Consider the following 6,056-nt stretch of genomic DNA (forward strand, 5'->3'; position numbering starts at 1 on the left):
CCCCGCCCCCCGTCCCTATTACCTTTGGGATGCTGTCAGGTACTGCTGATCAGTGTTCTACAGGGGCACAATGGATGGCCATTGCTGCACCTTGTACAGATCAAGTGAGGGCCCTGGGGCTATTGGCCTGGAGAAAGTTGGATGAGGGACCCACAGAGGACCCAATTGCAGGGATCAAACAAAACCCTAATGAGCCCCTTCATGAGTTTGTGGACAGGGTGGAGAGGAGCCTACAATGCAAACTACGCCCCCAGCCAGCTAAGGAAACAGTTCAATAAGCTATTAATATGGGATGGGATGAACTCCGATAATAAATTGGCCTGCGTTGGACTTAGGGACAAGTCCGTGGGAAGTGGCTGCTAAGGATGTGGGGACTCCAACACACCAGGACAGGGCCGTGGAGGCAGCCTTGCAGTCCCACATGGAGGCACTGACCTCTGCCTTTTCACAAGAATTCTTGGCATCGTCAGGGGCTGGGGGACCACAAATAGGAAAAGGAGGCCACAGAGAGGGGGCCAATGCTTTGGTTGTGGCCAGTCCAGACATTTTAAAAGAGACTGCCCAGAAAAGGGTAACAGGCCCAGACCCAAGGGGAGAGGGCCTGATGGGGCCCCAACCATGCTGTGCCCTGGATGCCATAAAGGATTCCATTGGAAAAAAGGCTGTAGGTCTCGGTTTGACATTGAAGGGAAGCCTTTAAACTAAATGAGGGGCATCCTCTAGCCCCGTCATCCCAAGGAGGCATGAGACACAGCCCCGCTGTCGGGTCAGGCCCAGTGCCCTGCCCCAACGTCCAGTTTTAACCACGTCTGCAGGCCAATTGGACAGTCCCCATTGTCACAGGCGTGAGACCCAAGATGGACATACTCATAGATGGAAAGAGATTTTGATGCTTGATTGACACCAGGGCTGATAAAAGCATCCTCCGGAAGGAGGAAGTCCGGCAGCATTGGACTTTGGCTCCAGGACCCCAGATCCTGGGCGTGGGAGGCAACACCCCATCAGAGGAAGTTAAAGAGTGGCTCTGCTGGCAGGATGCCGATGGGGTCAAAGGAGAAGTGTGGCCTCTGGTGGCTGCAGGGCTATCAAGCAACCTTATGGGACAGGACATCTTGGGGGATGCCCAGGCCTTCATCATCACCGATAATAATGCCTTTTTAGATGACATAATGGATGAGGAGGAAATGGAGAGGGAATTTACCCCTCCCACTAGAAGGTTGCCTAATCTCCAAAATTATTGAGGAGAGCCCCCTAAGGTCTCTAGGATTCACCCCCAATTCTAGAGGCCACTGTTCCTCCGGTTCCTGCCATCCAATGGACTGCGGGACCGCCAGTCTGGGTGGATCAGTGGCCATTACCTTCAAATAAGTTACAAGCCTTAAAAGAGATTGTTCAGGAGCAGTTACAACTGGGCCATATTCGGCCTACTACAAGCCCTTGGAACACTCCTGTGTTTGTTATTCAAAAGTCCTCAAAAAAATGGAGAATGCTCCAGGACCTTTGGAAGGTTAATGAGAGAATGGTCCTGGTGGGTACCCCCCCTCAGGGAACTACCCTGGATCCCCACTATCCCCTCTGATCTGGTCTTAATGACCATAGACATTAAGTATTGCTTCTCCATTTGGTTACATCCCGAGGACTGTGAAAAATTTGCCTTTTCGGTCCCTACACTCAATTATAGCACCCCTGATGAGAGGTAAGAATGGATGGTGCTGCTGCAGGGCATGGCCATCAGCCCAGCATACTGCCAAAATTATGTGGGATCACTCCTAAAACCTGTGGAGAAACATGATGGGGCCTTACTATATGTGTATATGGATGATATAATTCTGGGAGCCCCTACCATTCAACAGCTGGAGAGCATGTATAAGACCACCCAAAAATGCTTAAGAAGAGGCGGCCTCCATATCTCCTTAGATAAAATACAAATTCTCCCACCCTTTAAGATATTAGGGACCAAGCTCTCTTTGGAAGGAGTGTCTCAGTTAAAACCCCAGTTAGATCTTCCCCCAGTGCTGACACTGACCAGTTTACAAAAATTATTGGGAGAGATTAATTGGCTCTGATCTTGGCTCCCTGTCTCCACTGGGTCTTACAACCATTGTTCCAATTGTTAGTAGGAAAACAACACTTTGACACAATCCACCTTAGTCCCCAACACTGTGAGATACTAAGCCAGGTTCAAAAAGCAATAGATCAAGCCCAATTGGCTAGATATAATCACTCCAAAGATTTAGAATTCTGGGTACAGTCTGGAGGAACCCTAATGATATCAGCTGTCATCCAAGAAGGAAGGCCTCTCCAATGGGTGCATGCCTCCTTGGGAGGTGTGCCATGGGTCTATACACCCACAGATCAGCTGGTGGACCACCTGCAAAAGGGACGCAAAATAACTGTGAGACATTATGGCCAAGACCCCCACAAAATCATTGTCCCCTATCTGCTTAAAGATTTTAATTGGCTATGTAAAAATATTGGCTGGCTGGCCCTGTGCCTAGAAGGGTTTTGGGGAGTATTAGATTGCCATTATGGGCCTCATAAATGGGTCGGCTCCTTCTGTTCTCTCCCCTGGAAGGACCCCCAGATTTTCCTCCGAAAGCCCCTGCCAGATGCCTGTATGGAGTTTACTGATGGGGGCCGGTATAGGGCCGCTGTGGTGATCTATTCCAATAAAAATGCCGATCCATAGAGATTTTCATATCAGTACAGTGGATCGGCCCAGTTTAAAGAATTCATGGCCATTGTCCTGGCCTTAAGTAAATTAGAGGAACCCATAAACTTATTCACTGATAGCTTGTATGTGGCTAACCTCCTCCCAGGGCTTTTGGGCTCGTATATCTGATTAGATAAAAACCCCATTACTCCTTTAATGATACAGGCTCATACCCTCTTCCAACAACGAGAACATCTGTTTTTTATCCAACACCTTAGAGGACACCAACATCTGCCTGGGTTTCTATCACTAGGCAATGCCGAAGCAGATAAGTTGGCCTCTACCCAGCTCATGTCAGCCAATATATCCCCAGCCCAAGATTTACATGAGCTAACCCATGTCAATTGGCAAGGACTCCACAAAATATTTCCTCATATGCCTATTGCTGATCTAAAAAAAATTGTTCAAACTTGCAAATCTTGCCAACCCCTCCTCCAGGTGCCCCCATTACAGCCCCCAGGAGTAAACCCCAGGGGCCTCAAACTCAACACTCTTTGGCAGACTGATGTCACACATTTCCCTCCCTTTGGTAAACTCAAATACATATTTGTCTCTATTGATACATATTCACATGCATGTTGGGCTACAGTCCACACAGGGAAAGGGCCAAACATTCTCAAAGTCACTTCCTCTAATGCTTTGCCACTCTGGGCTTACCCCACAGGGTTAAAATGGATAATGGGCCATGCTTTGTGAGCCAGAGCTTACATGAATTTTTCAAACTATGGAATGTCCAACAATATACAGGAATCCCTTACAGTCCCAAAGGCCAAGCAATTGTAGAACACAATCATCAATGTATAAAATCGCAATTACAAAAAAAAAGGGGGGAGGCAGCCCCCATCAGCAACTACTCGTGGCCCTGTTTGCTATCAATATTCTCAATTTTCAAAAAAATCAATCAGAATCAAAATTCCAAAGACATTGGGGGCAAGCAAGAACAATGCCCTGAGGTGTGGATATGCTGGAAGGACCCCATTATGGGGCAATGGAGAGGCCCAGACCCATTGCTAACCATGGGTCGAGGCTTTGGCTGTGTCTACCCTACAAAAGATTCAAACCCCATATGGGTGCCTGCTAGAAATCTTAAATTCTATAATGAAAGGGAAGATGACCCCAACCAATCAGAACCAATAGAAAATGATGACTAAATGATAAGTTCAATAGGCCACTAATCAACATAATGGTCCATGAACAGAAGTTCATGAGACAAAATTCCACTTTTATTTACAGGGCTGCGATGAATAGGCCTTGGTGGAGATTGTTGGTCGTTTTTATGGCCATGGGAATTATAGCTGGAGCTCTGTTCATCATCATCATGGTAATCCAGGATTTGTATGTAAGGATAGCATACACCAACAGCACCAATTAAGGGTTTTAATTCCTCTCATAGATCCAAAATGTCATGAGAATGGAGGCTAATAATGGTGTTGATATGGACCCTCATGACACACGGGACAGTACATGAACCAAAACAACTGATACGGATGGCCACGTCAGGGCATGGAGACACCATGTTCCAAATAACCAAAGAGGCGGCTCTATGGACATGGTGGCCCGACCTCTACATGGACATCTGTGACCTTGCAGCAGGGACCTGGGATATCCCCGAATACACCCCTGGGGACCCTGAGCCTGAATGCAAAGGGAGTAAGTGTGACAAAAATTGATGCCCTTCTACGGGACTGGGGGGCTGGGGTTATGGGTGTAGCCATCCTGTCCTGAGATCAAAGATCAGAAAACTACCCTTTTACATATGTCCCAGGACTGGGAGGATATGCATGAAGGTCCATCAATGTAGGGGAGGAGGTGACTTCTGTGCAGCCTGGGGATGTGAGACGACAGGGAATTGCCCCTGGATGAGTGGCAGGTCACCTGACCTTATATATGTCATTCCAAATCATACTGGGTCAGGCCTGATGGGCATAGGCAGGCTCTCCAATGTGGCCACAGGGCTCAGGAGCATGCCCACGGGAGATTGGACAGGGCCAGGAGGTCCATGTGAACAGTTTCGCTGTAATCCATTAAAACTAGGATTTACAGACTCTGGAAAAAAGGATAAAGGATGGCTACAGGGTAAAATTTGGGGGCTCTGTTTATATGTAGATGGATAAGATCAGGGAATCACCTTCAACATTAGGCTAAAGGTATCAGAGTCAACAAGGGCCACTGGGCCAAATAAAGCCCTAGCCCCAGGGGCCCCCAAGACATACCTGACCATTTCACATAATGCTACTGCCCCAGGAGATGGGGACACTGGAAATACCATGCACCAAAGATTGCACCCCTTTGGGAATGAGGAAACCCCCCCTTCTTCAAATCTTGAGGCATGCATATCTGCTGCTCAACTCCTCTGACCTCTCCAAATCATCCACCTGCTGGCTCTGTTATGACACAGTCCCCCCCCTTTTATGAAGGGATTGCAACGACAGGAAGCTATGACGTCCAGGAGAACTCCCAGAAATGTAGATGACAATCCAAGGCTTCCCTGACCTTGCAACAGGTCATGGGCAGGGGCCTATGTGTAGGTAACCAGCCACAGGCCCTCCAAGACCTCTGTAATCATACTGAGGCCCCCGGTAATACCACTGGGTCCCTCATACTGGGAAATGATACTTGGTGGACTTGCAGTACGGGTCTTACCCCATGTGTCAATTTACAAGTCCTTAACCTCAGTAAGGACTACTGTGTCATGGTCCCCCTGGTTCCTTGACTCATTTATCACTCAGATGAGGATCTTCTGGATTCCCTTGAGGGGACAATCTCACGGGTCAGGTGGGAGCCTGTCTCAGTCCTCATGCTCAGCCTTATCCTGGGGGCTGGGCTTCTTGGGGCAGGAACCAGGATTGCCTCCTTAGCCTGGCAGGGACAGCAATATTCTAACCTTAGGGCTGCTATTGATGTTGACACTGAGAGACTGGAAAACTCAGTTTCCCATATGCAGGAGTCCCTCTCCTCCCTAGCTGAAATGGATTTACAAAACCACATGGGACTGGACCTGATTTACCTCCAGCAAGGAGGGTTATGTGTTGCCCTAGAGGAGGAGTGCTGCTTTTATATAGACCATTCTGGAGAAGTAAAGGACTCGATGGCCAAAGTGCGGGAAGGGCTAGCAAAGAGGAAAAGGGCCAAGGAAAATGAACAAGGTTGGTTCGAATCCTGGTTCAGCTCTTCCCCCTGGCTGACTACCTTAGTTTCCACCATATCGGGCCCTGTACTTGTGGTCATTCTCCTGCTATCCTTTGGGCCATGCATCTTGAACCGCACAGTAAGGTTCATCGAAAATCAAATAAATGGTGTACAAGTGTTTACCCTCAGGCTCCAATACCAACCTGTGCCCCAC

At 48.3% G+C, this 6,056-nt stretch overlaps 1 pseudogene; it reads left to right on the forward strand.

The window, feature by feature from the left end:
• Positions 1 to 4,200: 4,200 nt before the first annotated feature.
• The window catches only part of LOC103738866, a 23,669-nt pseudogene continuing 21,813 nt past the window's right edge, over positions 4,201 to 6,056 (forward strand).

Source organism: Nannospalax galili, unplaced genomic scaffold, assembly GCF_000622305.1.
Source record: "Nannospalax galili isolate Female #2095 unplaced genomic scaffold, S.galili_v1.0 scaffold599, whole genome shotgun sequence".
NCBI classification, from domain to species: domain Eukaryota; kingdom Metazoa; phylum Chordata; class Mammalia; order Rodentia; family Spalacidae; genus Nannospalax; species Nannospalax galili.